This window comes from Trachinotus anak, unplaced genomic scaffold (assembly GCF_046630095.1).
Source record: "Trachinotus anak isolate AG129_WGS33_773 ecotype Australia unplaced genomic scaffold, CSIRO_AGI_Tana_v1 ptg000012l, whole genome shotgun sequence".
NCBI lineage: Eukaryota > Metazoa > Chordata > Actinopteri > Carangiformes > Carangidae > Trachinotus > Trachinotus anak.
This window is the reverse complement of record NW_027273863.1, coordinates 26,677,487-26,697,773: the sequence shown is the minus strand read 5'-3', so window position 1 is coordinate 26,697,773 and position 20,287 is coordinate 26,677,487. Positions and strand designations below refer to the sequence as shown.

The 20,287-nt window shown below is 40.1% G+C and overlaps 1 pseudogene; it reads right to left on the bottom strand.

The window, feature by feature from the left end:
• Window positions 1–9,928: 9,928 nt before the first annotated feature.
• Window positions 9,929–17,625, bottom strand: LOC139629712 (uncharacterized; annotated as a pseudogene).
• Window positions 17,626–20,287: the final 2,662 nt, after the last annotated feature.

The window sequence follows — 20,287 nt, the reverse complement described above, 5'->3', positions numbered from 1 at the left end:
GCTGGGTTCGTCTTTACAGACTCATCATTCAAAGCAGAACTTTATTTGAAATGTGAGTTTCCACAGACACCAAACATGTCGGACTGAACTTTGGGGAAATGTGAAGAAAATGATGCAGCAGAACATTTGATGGAGTCTGAGCTTTGAATATTTCATCATGAAGAAAAACAGAATATATGATGTTATAATAGAAGCTCTGACACTTGAATGTTGCTGCCATGAAAGGATCATTTCACTGTTCAACTCACCAGAGTTTGTGGCTTTTCTTTCCCCTTTAAAACCTCCCACTCAGAGGAAAACCACACAACAGCTTGAGCTGAGCCGTCAATCAGCAGCAGCAGCCTCGTCTGTGGGCCGCAGGGGCTGATGGGAGGTTTGAGGAGGCGTCAGAAACCACGTGGCCCTGGTCTGGTCTCACAGCTCGTCCTTGTTTGGCCTCAGCTGCATCAGAGCTCCACTTCTCCCCAGGTTCACCAGAGGAAACACCACGGCACAAAATGCTTTTCCTCCCAGCTGCTGCTCTGTGCTGTCTGTGTTCAGGTGAGTGTTTCCAGCCAATCAGGAGCCAACAAACTCCACCTGTGACACACTGTCACACTAACCTTCATCTACCTGTCTGTGTGTCCACAGCGCTGGTTGCCATGGCAGCAGAGCTGATTCAGGACCAGTTATCATTGACCAGGAGAGTTGGTGAATCAGTCTCCTTCACCTGTGGAGGAACTCACCAGTGTGAAACTGATTATGTAGACTGGTGGCAGAAGAAAGAGGCAGAAACACTCAGAGTCATTCTTGCTATTAACAGAAAAACTGGTGAAGTTAAGTCAGGTCACGGTCATCCTCAGAAAGATGATTTCACAGTTGTTAATAAACAGAACGGCTGTGATTTGAAGTTAGAGAAAGTTCAACTCTCTCATTCAGCCTCATACTACTGCTCCTGTTGGAAGGTTGCTCCCCACAGTGAGAAATGATCCCTGCAGCCTGAACAAAAACCAACAGATGAGCAGATGTCAAACAGTGTTTGTGACAGGAAGAGAGCAGTAAACCACAGCCCAGGTTCACATCTTTCACCTCCAGCTCAGACACTTGTTCTTGACTTTTCTCTGATATTGATTCATATTTTGATCCGATATTTCAGCAGCTTTCCTGTTGTTCCACACAGTGAGGACGAAGAAGAAACACAGAAGCACAAGCAGAAAACCAGATGAAGAGAAAACAATCAGAGGAACTAAATGAATCAAATGATGATGGAGCTTGATGAAGAGTCAGAGGATCAGAGTTATTACACTTCATCAACAGAACATTGGACTTTATCACAGGAGACCGCTGTTCATTTCATCTCCAACAGAGTCACTGTGGGTTTGTTTAAAGCGTCACCACCATCGTTCCCTGACCTCAACCTGATTATTGTTGTAACCATGACGACCTGAACCACGTGTTTGTTGTGGTAACCATGGTGATGAAGGTCCTGTGGTGTTAACTCAGTACTTATTTGAACCCAAACCAGGATCTTCACCTAAACTAACCAGGTTTACCACAGCACTGTCGCAGCATCAAAGGGTCAGTTTGATTTATGTGTCAGCAGTGGGTTTTACAGCGGGAACACACTGCCTGTGCTGCGTGTGTGTGGCGGCTGCGTGGCTGACCTGCTGCAGAGAAACACGTGTGTGTGTTGACAGCGGCTGTGTGTCTGCTGTGTCACCGCTGCTTCCAGCTCCGTCTCTCTACAGAGAGTTTGTAGGTGACTTGAATGTTGGATTTCTTTTCATTATAAATTCATTTCTGACTGATCTTTGACAGAAAATGTCCCTAAAACACCACAGTCTCCACATGCAGCTGCTCACATGCTTCAAATATATATTGATATTTTTTCATCATCTTTAGATTCAGACTGGACAAAGACAACTGCAGTGAAAGGTGTCAGGTTTATGTCGCTGCTATGATGTCACTATGACATCAGCAGGTCTTTTTTCTTGGAGAAGCTTGTCACGTGATAAAAATAGGTGAGATGTTGAACCTCTAGATCACATGACGTGCACGCACACGCCACACATCCAGTGTGTTTCTGGCTTTAAGCTTATCTGTGGCGTCTCTCCTGCCGCCAGAGTGGAAATTCAGGAAACACTCCCATTGGTCGTATCAGAGGGTCGGGACAAAGGACTTATATGGTCATTTAGGTTGAAGGACTTGTTGGTTTCATGATGTGACAGCAATATGGTTAAGGTTTGGTTTGGTTTAAGGAAGGATCATGGTTTGGGTTAAAATCAGCACTTTGTTAAGGTTAGAGGAGCCTCGTTGTCATGGTTACAATAATAACCACGTGGTGAAGGTTGTAGAACGATGGTGGTTCAAAGAGACAACGTTAAACATCAGTTTGAAACAGGAAACTAACAGAGGGCTCCTGTGTTTAGGTCCAGCATCCCTTACAAACATCTTTACAAATGTCAATGTGATGTTGAAGCAGCTCTAAGAGTGTTAGCATGCTAACGTTAGCTAACATGTACATTAGTCCTGAGAACAAAGAGCAGCTGAGGCTGATGGGAACGTCATTAGTTGTGCAGGTGTTTGATCATAAACCAAAGTATTGGACAAAGTGAAAAGTGACCTGATGATGGCGCCAGATGAAAAGTCAGAGGATCACCAAAGTTCTTCCAGTTCATCCTGAGGGGACCATGAACGTCTGAACCAACTGAAATGGGAATATTTGTTGAGATATTTCAGTGTGAAGAAAAAAGAAAAGAGAAGAAGAGACAGTCATGTTGATATGAACATTAGAGAAACACATGATGGAGCTGAAATCTGATCCTGGTTCATAATGTGGACTCGTTCAGCTCAGCTGACACATTCAGCAGCAGACAGGTTTTTGTATCAGTCTCTTTCACTGTGTCGACCTCATCTTTGGCTCTGGAGCTAAACTGTATGTAACAGGTAAGAACAAACATTTATTTTCCTTCAGTTGTTTGATTGAAGAAGTTGAAAATGTGTTTTCAGTCAGTTTCTGCTGCTTCAGACTTTACATGTTAGTTTGTTCATAGTTAGTACAAAGTTCCTGATGCAGCCGTTCTTCAGTGAAAAAGTTGAATCATTTGTGAAAAGATGTTTAAATCTCAGTGCACAGCAGAAGGAATTCTTTATATCTGCTGGAGCTAAAAAGGTTTTGAAGAGTCCAGAAAGTGTGATCTTGTAAGTGCATTCTGGATTCTCATCAGCTGCTGCTTCATGAATCATCAGACTGCTTTTCTTTTCTCTCTTCTCTCAGCTCAAATCAATTCACTTCTACATGAAGGATTGTGGAGGATTTTCCTGCTCAGTTGACTTTTTGTACCAAATGTCCAGTGAATCAAAGTGAATTTCAGTGATGAGCAGGATTCTTCAGATTCACTCTGATTCTTCAAACTTACATGTTTTTAAACCTTATTTTCCTTGATGGGAAATGATGTTTCAAAAGTTTATGCTGGTAAATACAGTAAATCAATATCAGTTATATAACTATTCATCTCAACAACAAACACTTAACTTACGGAAAAATATATGTATTGTACAATATTACATTTAATATTTATACAGATGATATAATGTTAAATAATTATGAGTAAAGATTGAATTAAATTAATAGACTGACATATAGATTTTCTATGGATATAATATATCATGCAGGATGATATATACTGTAGATCTATACCTTCACAGTATATCTTACAGTAATTCACAGTAAATATATTTGTATAATGTTTAATTTGTTCACCTAATGAAAGTAACCACACTTTATATATTGGTGAATATGTTTAAATGTGCAAAATATATTGAAAATAATGTGAAGTATATTTGTAATTGTATGAATATAATTAGTCTTTATATTGTTGTGTATTATTTGTTATTAGTTATTAGTTTGGTAGAAATAACTGTCATTTATATAATTGTATTTTTCTTTCACTAAAACATGTTTTTAGTTTAATGTAGAATTTATCTAAAATTTTCTGAGACTAAATATTTATTCATAACATAATGAATATATGATACATTTATTTATAATTAAAAATAGAATTTAATATCATGAAATAAAACTTTTACGAATATAAACATATGCATATATAAGCACAAAAAATATTATACCTAAACCTCTGTAGGTATGAAATTTTTTTTTAAAAACATGCAAAAAATCAAAAACATTTTTGATGACATATATGTCAGAATATATCATGGTAATTGTTTTCTGTTTTCAATATTAGCTATAAAATCCTTTAATGTTATTTATATTATATTATATTATATTATATTATATTATATATGTTCAGTTGCTGTATAATGTGTGTCTGTCATTGTATTTTAAACACAGGTAAATACATATTTTTGGTCATGATATACTTCAAATGTTGTAAAAACACTAATATACTGACATAATAATCTTGTGACCAATTTATTCTGAGCTTATAAAAGCGCATTTACGTGGATTTACATTGAGTCATTTGGCAGAAGCTTTTATCCAAAGCCACATCAGTAAGGTTCAGTACAGTAGGAAACCTTGGTGTAAATATTAAGTGTTACATCTATTTAATGAGTGCAGGGACGTTGTATACGGAGTTACACCAAAAATGCAGAGTAAGTGCTGGTTAGACATGTTACAGTTTTAGGAAGGAAGGTGCTCTCAGGAGAGATGAGTTTCCAAGAGATTCTTGAAAACAGACAGATGTTTTATGATATAAAGAATTTAAATAGTGTTTCCATCTTTGACTTTGTTGAACCTGATGTTTCTCTGATGATATACATAATATATAACTATGATATACAGCAGAGTAAATATATGTGAAGGTGAATCCAGTGTATGTGGGGACCTTTGTGCTGTATTGATGAGTAGCTGAGTGATCAGAGTCCATGTAGTTTCAGGATCAGACTGAATGCAGTGCAGTGCTGGAAGCTGCTGTTGACTGTGTGAATGTGTGTCTGTGCTGCTTGTTGCTGCTGTCAAACTTCAGATGAGCAGGTAGTGAAGCCCGTGGTGAGCGTGTACCCAGCAGCATCCAGAGCCCACCTGGAGGGGAGCAGCTCCCTGCTGTGTCTGGCCTCAGCCATGTTTCCTCCTCTGGTCCAGTTCTCCTGGAAAAGACAGAAGGAGGATGGTCCTCTGGAGGAGCTGCCCCCTGCTGAGGGAGAGCAGCTGGAGCTCACAGAGCCGGGACGCTCCGCCACCATCTTACTGATCCGTCAGCCGGAGAACATCACGTATAAATACAGCTGCTACGTCAAGCACGAGGGGGGCACAGTGGAGGCCCAAACACAACAAGGTGATGAAGGCTTGGTGACTGTGTTGAGCAGTGATTCAGCTTCATGTGGAGACGCTATCAAAGAGAGCAGAGGAGCAGAGCTCTGACATTTCTCACTGCAGCTCCAAACATTTGACTCCTTTTGTGTTTCAGAGGTTCCAGCTCCAGCAGCCCCCTGTCCTCCAGAGAGAGAGCCAGCACACCTGGCAGCTCTGCAGCAAGCTGACTGTAAGATCACCTGCTGCCTCTCTGCATGGACAGCTCTATGTTCTGCTGCAGTTAGGGCTGCATATCAGTCTGTTCACTGTCTGCTCATCACTGAAGGACTGAAACACACACTCCCTCATTCTGTTAGAGTGTCCAACAGCACAACAAACCCTAGTCACACAGCTTTCACTGCACCATCCTGACTAATAACACCTGCTGGGGCCACTATACTAAATGTGGGGCTTTGAGGGAGCTACAACAACTTTAGGGGCTGTATCTTAAAGCTTCATTCATTCATATTTCTACATAAAGAATGAATCTAATGATTGTGTGTAAGGTCAGAGGTCAGAGATGAGCTCATTGAGCTTGTTGTGGAGTTCTTCTGCCCCCAAGTGGCTGCAAAAAGAAAAACAGTGAATCCAACTTCAAGCTCATAACAACCTGTGTCTTTTTCTATCTGGACTTTCCATTTGATCCTGTAGTGATTTGAATAAACACTTGACAGTAGAAGGTGATGAAGGCTTGGTGACTGTGTTGAGCAGTGATTCAGCTTCATGTGGAGACGCTGTCAAAGAGAGCAGAGGAGCAGAGCTCTGACTGATTTCTCTCTGAATCCTTTTCTGTTGCAGTGGTTCCCCTGGATCCTCTCCAGCCTCAGTGCAGGGTGAAGCTGCTCTGTCTGCTGTACACAGTGCTGATAGTCAAGAGTCTGGTGTACTGCTGTGGACTCTCTCTGCTGATCATCCTCAGAAACAAGGGACCGTCCACCAACTGCACACATGCTGACTGACTGTTTTCTGCTCGCCTTTTCTCACCATCACTTCATCTCATTTATCTCTTTGATCACTGTTCACAAATTTAATTCAAATGTGTCTTTTTATGTACAGGTTAGATACAGTCAGTCCAAAATATAATAAATACATATATCATATATCACACATATAGTTTGAAGTTTCTAAATTTAAACTGTATTTTAGTCTTGTTTTCATGCTCTATTTCCACTTTTAAATGCAACTTGTATATTAATAGAAAATTCAGCTGAATCATTAGTTTTCTCATAAACATTCTTTTGTTTATTGTATGTTTTCTGTTCTTATGTTACTTTTTAAGACTTTCTGTAGAGTGTGGCTGGTTTGTCAAATTCATTCACTGTAACATTCTCAATATAATAATAAACATCCTGGTTTTCATAGATTTAAATGTTGTTTTAATATCAAATAATTAGAAACAGACTCAACTATATCGGTCAGATATATTGACACCTACAAGTAATTTGACTCTGGCTGTAAACTGCTCTGAGTAAAGTTTAATGAAGCTCCAAGAAAAAATGGAGAGAAAGATACAAATATAAGCAAACAGTTTAAACAGGAGAACAAAGCCAAACCAAGAACAGCAAACACAAACACACAGCTTTCATACAAAATCAAGTAGGTGTGGGTGTGGATTTACCAAAAGAATCAGTGTTGTGTGTTTTTATCATTTAACTTCAACATTAATCAGCTTTTACAACTGTGTCAGTGTGGATGTAAAACTCTACGCTGATGACACTGTCGTTTACACACACAAATAAAACAGCAGCCCAGTTAATTCAAATTCATTCAAGTTAGAAACATAAAATTTGAAAATTATATTCAGTTAGATATGAGACATTATTTACAAACTACTTTAAATAAATACAAATATACATATAATGACATTATTTACAATCTACTGAAAGTGTCTATAATGTTACATATGCAATAGGATGTCATTTATGATTTTTATTTAAAAAAAATATTTTATGAGGTTTCATTTATGACATGATTCTTTAAGCTTCATATTAAAATGTGTTTAAATTGTTATAATAAAATTTACTTAAGCATCTAAAAAAGTGGAGAAATTCAAACTAGTCTTTGTTCAAATTGTAGAGACGTCAGATCAGAAAACACTCACTTGTGTCATGTTGGAGGATCCTGACAAACAACCTGTGTCAGTTATGTAGGAGCACTTGTTGGCAGTGTCAACTGTAAAGTGACCTTTGGTTGCTAAAGCTCCAAATCCCCATAAAAACATCCCACTGATGAGACCTCCAGGCGGCTGGTCTTTGTGGGTCTGTGGGCTCAGTTGAACTCTGTGTGGGTGGAGGGCTGAGTGGAAAAAAGTGTCACTCAGAGACAAACTACAGAGAGGGAGGGGGGTTCATGAGAGTGCACAGCAGCAGATATGAATCTGCTCTCAGTGGTTATTAGGTCTCATAAAAAACTGTTGACAGAGAATCAACACTTCCTTTCCTGCAGCAGACGGCTGTGTGGGTTTCTGTTCTGCAGCCTCCACACCGTTAGCTGTGGCTTTTCACTTTATCAACACAATGACAGCTACAACCATCCACTCTGTTTCCTGTGAATTTTAAACACAAATAAGTAAATGTTCTACATACAAATCAACATAAACAGCTGATTTACATCAAATATTCTCCTTCATATTTTCAGGAATTCAGCAAACCAATATTTCCCTTTAGAAAAAAGATTAATTGTGTTTAATTTCATTATGTTACATTTTATTATTGTGACAGGGTCAAATTGGCCCCTTCTCAAGTGTAGATGTGTGAAACATACCTTTAATTTTTTCTGATCAAAACTAAATTTCATTACATTTTCAACAATGACTCACTGAATACAATAAAACATATTTTGATCATTTTTATTTATTTCAAATTCCTTTTAAATAAAGTTACATTTGTGGTGTTATGGGTCCAATTTACTTACAATGAGATTTTGATGCAGAGAAATTGATAGTAAATGTTGCCAAATCATCATGAAGAACAAAAATTACAACACAACAATGACTATAACAATAAAATAATATCATGTTATAATATTAAAATTATATTTCAGGCCAAGAAAGTGTATTGACTGTAAATCAATTGTAGAGTGACACACAGCAAATATGATCTCACGCACACACACACACACACACACACATTAATTACATCACATTTGTTGTCATTTTATCATCAAATTATAAATAAATTAATATTATTATTATGAAGTTATTTATCATATGAAGCACACAAATCTAATTAATTATTAATTAAATGAAAATTACAGTTCACAGAGTTGAAACCATCAGAGAGTTTTCAACACTGAGTCCCTGACTGTAAATTTAAAAATAAAAAAAGTCCATTTGTTCTGATTAATCTGACCAACAAACCACAAACCACACAGAGACACAAACACAAACACACTGAGACAAACACATCGTGTTGTTGTTCTCTTCTTGAGGCAGAACTAGAGCGGCCATGTTGGTTCACCTCAGCTCTCATTATTTCAGTAGGTTACAGTTGATACAAAACAAAAGCTGTTGTCAGACGAGTCTGTATCTCAATCAGTTCACCTCATGAACCCACTGACCCACTGACCTCTGGTGAATCCACTCAAGCTTCAGTTGTGATCAGTGTAGCTGTCTGTGCTTCACTCACACTGGTCGTTATGTGGCTCAAGATTTCACTTTATTCTCCTCTGACTCAGAAACACAACTACATTGATGTGTTGTGTATTGGGCTGTGGAAGCTGTTAAAACACTTGGTTTAAACACTGACAAAAACTGAAGGTGTCGCTGTTGTACTGCTTTAGCTTCACAGTCAGTGTAGCTCAGATACACAACTGCTTATGGGTCAGTTCAATGAAGTCGGCCTCAGCAGGTGAAAGGTTAAGTGTTGGGTCAGGTTTCCTCTTTATGGAAAAAAATACTGTGGTTATTTGAATATTATTTATAGAGATGACACAGTGATGACATTGAAATCCTAAATGTTTAGTGATTCTTAAAAAATAACAGTTTCTCATCATTTTTAATATGTTTCAAAAAAAGTTGTAAAGTGTGTTTAATCTATCTTATATATTACGATACAACATGTTTTATTTTTTCAAAATGTGTATATAACTTGTGTCTTTGTGAAACATTTTGTGATTCTGACTTGAAACATGTCAGATAAATATAATTCTTAGTTTACTTATAGTTATGTGCTGATTGTTCATGTGTGTAAACAACAGTGTCATCAGCGTAGAGTTTTACATCCACACTGACACAATGATAAAAGATTAATACACAACCTAAACGATCAGGGGAACCAACAGTGAACATGGAGGTACATCCACACCTACTTGTTTGTATCAAATCGCTACATATTTATGTTTGCTTATCTTTCTTAGTGTTGTGCTTGTTTAGCTCTGTGCCTATATTCATATCATCCTGTACCTTTGTTCAGGACACTGTGTGAAAGTATAGTAAAAGCTACTTACACCCAGAGTCAAGTTACTTGTAGGTGTCAGTGTAAATAGTGAATATAGTTTTTTATTTTTCTGATGGTTTGCCTCAAAGCCAAATACAAATCAATAAAATATATGTAAACAAACAATAATCACTGTGATTTTTCATTTATTCAAAGAGAAACACTGAAAGAATTTGACAAAAATGTCATTTTCTGATGAAGAAAATATCTACCAAGCAGCTAATGATCCAGTTTCATCTTCTATTATTAAACAAGTCACAATTAAAAGTGGGAATAAAATAGAGCATCAACATAACACAATGCTAAATAATGTACATTTAAAAAGTGAAAATATATGTGTATATATGTTTTTATATTTTTAGATTAACTATCTAACCTGTGAATAAAAAGACACATTTGAATTAAATTTGTGAACAGTGATCAAAGAGATAAATGAGATGAAGTGATGGAGAGAAAAGGCGAGCAGAAAACAGTCAGTCAGCATGTGTGCAGTTGGTGGACGGTCCCTTGTTTCTGAGGATGATCAGCAGAGAGAGTCCACAGCAGTACACCAGACTCTTGACTATCAGCACTGTGTACAGCAGACAGAGCAGCTTCACCCTGCACTGAGGCTGGAGAGGATCCAGGGGAACCACTGCAACAGAAAAGGATTCAGAGAGAAATCAGTCAGAGCTCTGCTGCTCTGCTCTCTTTGACAGCGTCTCCACATGAAGCTGAATCACTGCTCAACACAGTCACCAAGCCTTCATCACCTTGTTGTGTTTGGGCCTCCACTGTGCCCCCCTCGTGCTTGACGTAGCAGCTGTATTTATAGGTGTAGAAAGCGTCCCGATCGACCACTCTGATGGCGGCGGAGCGTCCCGGCTCTGTGAGCTCCAGCTGCTCTCCCTCAGCAGGGGGCAGCTCCTCCAGAGGACCATCCTCCTTCTGTCTTTTCCAGGAGAACTGGACCAGAGGAGGAAACATGGCTGAGGCCAGACACAGCAGGGAGCTGCTCCCCTCCAGGTGGGCTCTGGATGCTGCTGGGTACACGCTCACCACGGGCTTCACTACCTGCTCATCTGAAGTTTGACAGCAGCAACAAGCAGCACAGACACACATTCACACAGTCAACAGCAGCTTCCAGCACTGCACTGCGTTCAGTCTGATCCTGAAACTACATGGACTCTGATCACTCAGCTACTCATCAATACAGCACAAAGGTCCCCACATACACTGGATTCACCTTCACATCACAGTTATCATCTCATGTCTCAGACGTCACATGTGGAAGACAGAAAAACACGTATCTATATCTGTATCTACATGTATATATGTAATGTATTTATAATATATTGACTATATTAATAATAAATATTTATTTGATATAATAAATAATTCTGTTATTTAGTTCTGTTAGTTTTTAATAGTGTTTAATATACACAATAGGCCTATAATAAATAACATATTTACTTTCACATTAAATGTATCATTACAAACCACACCTATATGTTAAGTAATATCTATTATTTTTATTGCCATATCCTCTGGTAAGTTTAAAAAAAAACTGATTGCATAACTATCTCTTCAAAATAGTTTTAAATTGTATATAAATCACAATTCACATTACCATCACATTAACCATCACATGAACTACCACTAACACTCGCTCAGTTTTAACCATTTCATTGTAATTTTAGACTCTGATCTAATCCCACATTAGCAAAGTGCCCAAAACAGCTTCCTTCCACCTCAGAGATTTTGCCAAAGTGCGTCTGTGTGTAAGTCAACAGATGCTGAGAAGCTCTTTCATGCTTTCATTTCAAGCAGACTGGACGACTATGAAGCTCTTTTTACTGGTTTTCTGAAAAAGTCAGTGAAGAAACTTCAACTAATTGAGAGCTGTGCTGCTTTAAAAGAAGGAGGAGAGAGCAGGTTTCTCCTGTACTATTGTCTCCCTGTAACCTCAGTCCTTCTGCTTGTCTACAAAGCTCTGAAATGTTTTGTGTCCTCTTCCATCACTGAGTCTCTGTAGTTTTATGTGTCTCCACGAGTCCTTAGACCCTCTACAGCAGGGCTGTCCCCAAAATAAACCTTGTGAAGCACTTCAACTGTGGAAGACCCCACCAAGAAATATTAGAGGGGTGGGCTCAGTGGACGACTGAAAACATACCTGAAAAACTTAGATTTTAATGAGCTCTTAGAGGAATTTTTCTTCAATGATTTCCCTGTTTTTGAACACTGTCGGTGTCTTAACTCTCTTTCTCCTTTTATATCTGTCAGAGCACTTTGAGCTGCGTCCTGTGTATGAAAAGTGTTTTATAAATAAAGTTTATTATTGTTCTTTAGAAATGTAGATAATAATGTACTTAATATATTTAGCTTGATATACTTTTTGAAATATACTTCTGAATATTCATTAAATTATGTTTCATATCGTTTATCATCTTGTAATAAAGTAAATGTGAATTACTGAGATGATCAAACACTAAACATTTCAACTGCACTAACATTCAATAATTTGGACTCTTCTGTCTCTTAAAGAAATAAAGATGAATTTTAGCTGAACAGTGAGTTTTAATCATCTTTTCAGATTTATTGAGCTTCTGTGATGGAACAAAGCTGCAGAGTTGATTCTCTGTTAACTATGAACAAACTAACATGTAAAGTCTGAAGCAGCAGAAACTGACTGAAAACACATTTTCACCTTCTTCAATAAAACAACTGAAGGAAAATAAATGTTTGTTCTTACCTGTTACATACAGTTTAGTTCCAGAGCCAAAGATGAGGTAGTACCAGCCTGTTCCCACAGTGAAAGAGACTGATACAAAAACCTGTCTGCTGCTGAATGTGTCAGCTGAGCTGAACGAGTCCACATTATGAACCAGGATCAGATTTCAGCTCCATCATGTGTTTCTCTAATGTTCATATCAACATGACTGTCTCTTCTTCTCTTTTCTTTTTCCTTCTCACTGAAATATCTCAACAAATATTCCCATTTCAGTTGGTTCAGACGTTCATGGTCCCCTCAGGATGAACTGGAAGAACTTTGGTGATCCTCTGACTTTTCATCTGGCGCCATCATCAGGTCACTTTTCACTTTGTCCAATACTTTGGTTTATGATCAAACACCTGCACAACTAATGTCATTCTGACTTTCTATCAGTATTTGTACCTTTATATTCTCCATATATGTTGACAGTCTGTGTATAATATTTGTCACCCTGGTTTTCCTTGTTGTCATTTTGTTATGTTGGTCTGTTGTGGACACTCAGCATCTCCTGCATGTGTCGTCCTGACAGAGGGATCCCTCCTCTGTGGTTTTCTGAATCGTAGTTTTTAGGTACAAAGGTTCTGTAAATAGTCGTCACTGCCTCTACATGTCGCACTCGACCACCAGCATCTCAGACCAAAACAAATGTGGGCCACAGCTCTGGTCCCCCTTCATGTTCTCAGTACGGTGACATGAATCCCAGTGAAAGCAGCCACTAAACACACACCTGAATAAAGTTACTCTGTGGAGCAGTTAGCTAACGTTAGCATGCTACTGTAGCCTCACTGATGAAACCAGACGTAACATGATGTAGCATGAAGCCACTGACACATGGAGAAGAAAACCAGCTCTGAGTCCAGCTGGAGGCTTCAGCAGCTCGTTGGGTTCTCCATCTTGGAAAAGCCAGACCAGTAGTGGCTCCAGTACTGGTTGGACTGGGAGAACCTGACTTATCTGCTGGGACCTGATATTAAATAAGAACCCGGATTCTTCAGTGGAGGAAATTCTGGAAGTTTCACTTTCACCTGAACGCTGCGTACTGCACTGAGACATCTCACCTGTGGGCGGAGCCTGTGTGTTTATAGAGGACCAACAATTTAACAGGAGGGACTCACATGCACTAACATGCACACGTACATGCACTAATGCCACCGAAACAAAGACCAGAGAAACTCAGGCTCCAACACACACAGAGGGGGCGTGGCTTCGCTCTCCGCTCAGGACGTCATGACTCCACTACATCTTCAGAAAACAGATGTGCTGATGAGGACTTCAGCTAGCTGCTGTGCACCAGTAGAGGATGAGACTCCAGCTGATTTATTTAACAATATTTCATGTGATGATTATGTTCATTGTTCATTTAAGTTACTCGTTTCATATGAATGTTTAATTCAAATTTACAGGAACATTCATTTAAAAACTGTTGGTGTTATATTCAGTGTGAGATTGTTGTTTTTCACGTGAATATATTTCTGTAGAACAGTTGACTTTGCACGACCCTGTGAGGTTTTGGAGCCAGCAGACACTGTGGTGCACAGCAGCAGAGACAAGCTTTGTTATTGTCAGACAATAAAGTGCTACCAGGTCTCAGCCACAGTCCAGGACCCTGCTTCCTTCTCTCCCCACTACCCCCACCTCACAACACAAACTCAATGCTGAGGACCAGGGGGGGTAGAGAGGTTCCTGCAGGCGTTTGGTTTTCAAAGAGAGTGGGTTACATTACCATGCTAACACGCTAAAGTAAGATGGTGAACCTGGGGAACACTACCTGTATTAGCATGTTAGCTTGTTTGTCTTTTGATTGTATCAGTTTGTGTTCCAGCCACCGGGAAACCTCCCAGTGACCAGTCTGCCCTTGATTACACGTCATCGTCATTTCAAATAAAAATGTTGATTTCTGCAGCTTTAAATGTTACAAAGAATTTAATTTAGCTTTAAAGTTTTCAGTTCATTAGTTTCAATATGAATAAGTTTATTAAAAATGAAGCCTGTAACTTTGAAGAAGCTGAAGTGTTGTAGAGAAACTGTGTCCTGATGGTGGAGACAGAGGAAAGGTCAGGAGGTCACCATCAATGTTAGGATTCATCCTCTGGGAACCAGAAACATCCACAGGAAGCTGATGGTAATGTGTCCAACAAAATAAAAGCGTCCTGATAACCTGCTGCTAGAAGAATAAAGTCCTGACCTGATGTGTAATCATGTGGTGAAATCTACTGACAGGTTCAATCAACAAGTGGTGAACATGTTTTCATGGAGAGATGAACATTGTGAAGGAGGAACGGACTTTGTTCCAGCAGCAGCTCAGAGCAGAGGATTTTGTTTGTTTCTTCTTTGTCCTGACGACATGAAAAAACAGGAAACCTGCTGAAAAATCAGCTGAAAATATCAAAATAATATCAAGTAAAATAAATCCTGACAAAAGTCAAGAACAAGTGTCTGAGCTGGAGGTGAAAGATGTGAACCTGGGCTGTGGTTTACTGCTCTCTTCCTGTCACACACACTGTTTGACATCTGCTCATCTGTTGGTTTTTGTTCAGGCTGCAGGGATCATTTCTCACTGTGGGGATCTCTCTTCCAACAGGAGCAGTAGTAGGAGGCTGAATGAGAGAGTTGAACTTTCTCTATCTTCAACTCACAGCCGTTCTGTTTATTAACAGCTGTGAAATCATCTTTCTGAGGATGGTTGTCATTTGAAAAAACTCTTCCACTGCTCTTGAGAATATACAATATGTATAAGAATGTTTCTGTCTCTTTCTTCTGGTACCATGCAACATAATCAGCATCACACTGGTCAGTTCCTCCACAGGTGAAGGAGACTGATTCACCAACTCTCCTGGTCAATGATAACTGGTCCTGAATCAGCTCTGCTGCCATGGCAACCAGCGCTGTGGACACACAGACAGGTAGATGAAGGTTAGTGTGACAGTGTGTCACAGGTGGAGTTTGCTGGCTCCTGATTGGCTGGAAACACTCACCTGAACACAGACAGCACAGAGCAGCAGCTGGGAGGAAAAGCATTTTGTGCAGTGGTGTTTCCTCTGGTGAACCTGGGGAGAAGTGGAGCTCTGATGCAGCTGAGGCCAAACAAGGACGAGCTGTGAGACCAGACCAGGGCCACGTGGTTTCTGACGCCTCCTCAAACCTCCCATCAGCCCCTGCGGCCCACAGACGAGGCTGCTGCTGCTGATTGACGGCTCAGCTCAAGCTGTTGTGTGGTTTTCCTCTGAGTGGGAGGTTTTAAAGGGGAAAGAAAAGCCACAAACTCTGGTGAGTTGAACAGTGAAATGATCCTTTCATGGCAGCAACATTCAAGTGTCAGAGCTTCTATTATAACATCATATATTCTGTTTTTCTTCATGATGAAATATTCAAAGCTCAGACTCCATCAAATGTTCTGCTGCATCATTTTGTTCTCATTTCCCCAAAGTTCAGTCCGACATGTTTGGTGTCTGTGGAAACTCACATTTCAAATAAAGTTCTGCTTTGAATGATGAGTCTGTAAAGACGAACCCAGCGGAGAGTCCTGAAGAGTTCCAGACTGAATCCACATGTCCCCCCTCTGGACCTGCAGACCCGACCTTTGTCTGGACCAGTGTCTGCTTCATTTGACAATAATGTTTCAGTCGACTTTAAATCAGAAGAAGCTGCTGTTTGTCTTTATATTTGAATTCAACACAACTCAAAGCAACAACAACAAATTAAAGTCAGCTTTGTTTAAAATCACCTTCAGTTCATCTTCCAACCTTTGCTGACTCCTCTCTGCTGCCTCCTGCTGTCAGGAGTCAAACCTTCACTCTGCTGGTTCACACAACACACTGCTTCACTCTCACTCTTCACTCTTCTCTTCTTCACTTGTGTTTTTCTTGCAGTTGTGTCTTGTTTTTTCTTCTCTTCCTGTTTCTGGCTGTTGTAAACTATGAATGTGAATCACACTGAGTTCACCTTTAATGAAATGTGCTGTAGAAATTGAATGAGTGTCTTCCTCTGCTGCTGCTGCTGCTGTGATGAATGAAGCTTGTACTCTGCTGCCCTCTGGTGGCTGCAGCGACACACTGCTCCACACCAGGCTGCTGTAATACCATGTAGGAGCAGAGATGAGGAAACAGGGTTTACTGAACAGCACAAAGTAAAAATACTCCACCACAAGTAAAATCCTACTTCAGTCAAAGTAAATCAGTTGTTTGAGCTAAAAAAAAAGTTGTTGTGACTGATGTAATAAATGAGATGAAATTCACATTTGGCCAGATTCAGCATCAATGAGGCCCCCGCAAGCCGCTGAAACACCAACCGGTAATATGGTCTGCCCAGCTGTCTGAGTACACTACCACATCCTCAAGATATACATTACACCGGGAAATATCCCCCAATACCAGGGGCATAAGGCACTGAAATGTGGCTGGTGCATTTCTCATTCCAAATGTCATGACTGTGTACTGCATGAAATGGTCCGGGGTGACAAAGGCTGAAATGTCGGATGCTCTGGGGGTTAGAGGCACTTGCCAGTACCCCTCAGAAGATTCAGTTTGTAAATGAACTCAGTGGAACCGATACTGCGAGGCAAGAGAAAAGAGTCTGGCACCTTTACTGCATTTACTTTTCAGAAGTCAGTAGAAAAACGAGGGGTGCCATCAGACTTGGGAGTTAGTCACAGGGGGAGCTCCAGGGACTGTGGCTGGGCTTAGCTAGACCATTGTCTAGTAGGTACTTCACCTCTTTTTTCATTTGCTCCCTTTTTCCTAAGGGACAGCGGTATGCATGTTGTTTAATTGGAGCAGCAGACCCAACATCAATATCATGCTCACACACATTGGTACACAATGGTACATCACTAAGCAAGCTAGGAAAACAACTCACCAGACTGAATACATTGCTGCGCTGAGGGGCTGGTAGGTGGGAAAGATGAGCATCAGCATGAGCCAAAATTCAGAATTAGACAGCCTACCACACTGATGGCTGTCAGAAGGCACTGAAAACCCATCGTCTAAAGACTCACCCAAAGCAGCAGAGGGAACAGAGAACTCAGCAATGCCACGCTCCCCACAAACCAAGGCAGTGGCAGGTGTAGGAGCAGGGACAGCAGACTCCAGAGTAATTTTCTGCTCTCCCTGGGTCACCTGTCTGGTGAGATAGGGTTTAAGCATGTTAATGTGGCAAATACAGATTTTTCTCCTGCACTCAGGTGTATGGATGACATAATCTGTGTCAAAAACTCTTCCCTGTACCACATAAGGACCAGAGAAACAGGCAGTGAGGGCAGCACCCGGCGCCAGCAACAACACCAATATCTGGTCACCAGGTTGGAACTGGCGCTCAACCACTTTATTGTCGAATCGTTGTTTCATGTTCACTTGGGATGCAGAGAGAGCTCCCTTTGCCAATGTAGTGGCGAGCGCAAACACTTCCTACACTGGGACACAAAACTTGAAATCTTCTTCCTAGGAGACACACACAGGAATTGTTCCTTCAGCACTTTTAGTGGACCACGTATGTTGTGGCCAAATACAATTCCTGTCTTGCATCTCGAATAGCAAAAAGAACAAATGGCACTCCCTCATCCCACTCCTTCCCTGCACACGAGGAGGATGCATCTCCCAGTATCACTGAAAATGACCTCTTCCATAAATAGGAGATGAACCAATCCAGTGCCACATCCCTGACACCAGCTGATCAAGACATTGTTGTCCAACATATCAAATGCTGAGCTGAGGATGAGGAGAATTAAACTGAATAAAAGCCTTCATCTGCTGCGAGAAGAAGGTCGTTGGTAACTTTGACCAGCCCTGTCTCAGCGCTGTGCAGGGGGTAGAAGATTGGAATTTCTCAAATATTTGATTGTCATTCATAAAAGAAACCAATTGGTTAAAAACAGCTTTTTCTATAATCTTAGATAAGAATGGCAGTTTAGAGATGGTCTAAAATTACTTCAAACCATGGGATCCAATGATGGCTTCTTTAAGAGAGGAGTAATAATAGCATGTTTAAAGTAGGACGGAAAAATGCTGCATAAAAGAGAACTATTAATAATGGTTAAAATATCTGGACCAACCATATGAAGATCTGACTTTAAGAACCAAGTGAGAATGCAGTCAGAGGGGCAGGTAGAAGGTTCACAAAGTGCCACAGTGCGGTTCAGAGCTGACAGGATAATTTCATTCAAATGGGTTCAAACTGATGGTGAGCATTCAGCTTCAGGATCTCTAAGATCTGTATTAAAATGGCGTCTAATTCCAACAATTTTTTCAGTAAAATAATTAAGAAACTCCTCACAGCTCTACTGGATGGCTGGGCAGAGGACCAATAACAGAATAAACAGTTTTCAAAAGAACTCTGGGGTTGTGGCCCAGATCTCCTCCAGCTCCTTCAGACTGGATGGACAGCTTCTTCAGCTGCTTCTCCAGGCTGTTTGCTTCAGGCCTCTGTCGTGCTGAACGCTGAACTGTCTCAGATCACCTGTTCTCAGGTTTTCTTCTCTGTGTTTGGCTGCATTCATCCTTCCCTCAGGTCTGACCAGTCTCCCTGCCCCTGCTGCTGAGAAGCCCCCCCTCGCTCGGTCATCAGACCAGAGTCTTGTTCCCCCTGCTCTCAGACTCTTTAACATGCTGCCATATGACTTTAACTCACAGCGTCTCTGTCTGGTCTCTCTGCGATAAAGACCAGATTGATGGACGCCTGCTGAGACGTTGTCCTTCAGCAGGTTCTCCATCCTGCAGAGGACGTCTGGAGCTCTGTTAGGGACCGTTGTTCTCTTCTTGTCTGGTTCTCAGTTGGGCTGAACCTTTTATTCACAGTTTAAACACAGTTTTATCACTGAGGTCAGAGGTCACTGCACTTCAGAGATTTTGATGTGCAGAATGAACTGTGGGACTTTAAACACACAGGTGTGTGAGCCTTTCTAAACCATGTCCAATCACTTCAGTTTGTCACAGGTGGACTCCAGTCAGACTCATCTCAAGGATAATCAAAGTGAACAGGAAACAGCTGACCACAGTCTGGAGCCACAGCAAAGTGTCTGAAAACTTCTGTCAACAAGAGATTTCAGATTTTCAATTTTAATACATTTGCAGAACAACTTCTAAAAACAATTCCACTTTGTGTTTACAGGTTATTGAGTGTTGATTAATTAACAGGTAATTTTATCAAATTTAAAATGAATGAACAGCATAATGAAGAGAAGATGTGTGAATACTTTCTGAGGCCACTGTGTACAACCTGATGTTTTATACAAATTTAGATGTGAAATTGAAAATGAAACACAGGAGGAAATACAAGTGATGAACACACTCACAGGCATTGTGGTGGTCAGAGCAGTGGAAGTATTTTAGGCCCACGGTTGGAATCAGTGTGTAGTTGCAGCCTCCAGGGGGCAGCAGAGTGTCAGCAGCAGCACAGAGCAGCTGGAGCTGATCCACAGGTTCAGAGTCACAGCCTCAGTGTAAAAACATCTTTTATTATGATATAAAATATTTTACATAAGAAAAAGTGAGAGTTAAATTTGGTTTGAAAACTGGTGACTCATATATTTCTGTTTGTTTCAGCTGTTTAAGAATCTGCTGTTAAAACTTTTATTGAAGATTTATTAATATTTAATTTCTCAGTGTGTCTGTAGGTGAACAGATTCATATTTTATACAAATTAAGATTAGAGGATAAAATTTCTAGACAGAAGACAAACAACTACAAGAAATAATGTAGTTGCTAATTAACAGAAATATTCAGACATTCATGTTACACTGCAAATACTTTCATTCTTGAAACGACACACAAACATTCTGCTACACACAATATCTGAAATATAAAAACATAT